The sequence below is a fragment of the Monodelphis domestica genome, chromosome 7 (genome assembly GCF_027887165.1).
Source record: "Monodelphis domestica isolate mMonDom1 chromosome 7, mMonDom1.pri, whole genome shotgun sequence".
In the NCBI taxonomy this organism is placed as follows: domain Eukaryota; kingdom Metazoa; phylum Chordata; class Mammalia; order Didelphimorphia; family Didelphidae; genus Monodelphis; species Monodelphis domestica.
Window position 1 is genome coordinate 229,442,070 of NC_077233.1, and position 243 is coordinate 229,442,312.

Genomic DNA, 243 nt, shown 5'->3' on the forward strand with positions numbered 1-243 from the left:
TCCTCCTCCACCCCATTTCCCCTTGGGGTTGAACAGAAATAGGCAGGTTCTCACCTGTTCCAGAACAATAACTGGCAGCTGAGTTTGAGGGCACCCAGAAGTTGCACCCCGAACCTTTCCTAATTCAAACAAGTTTAGTCCTAGTTCATGGGGCATTACATGGCCAGAATCAGGTCAGTCTGGGTCCGTGTGACTTCAAAACTGAGCTTTCAATCCCCAGACTGTGAACTTGCGTATCTAATA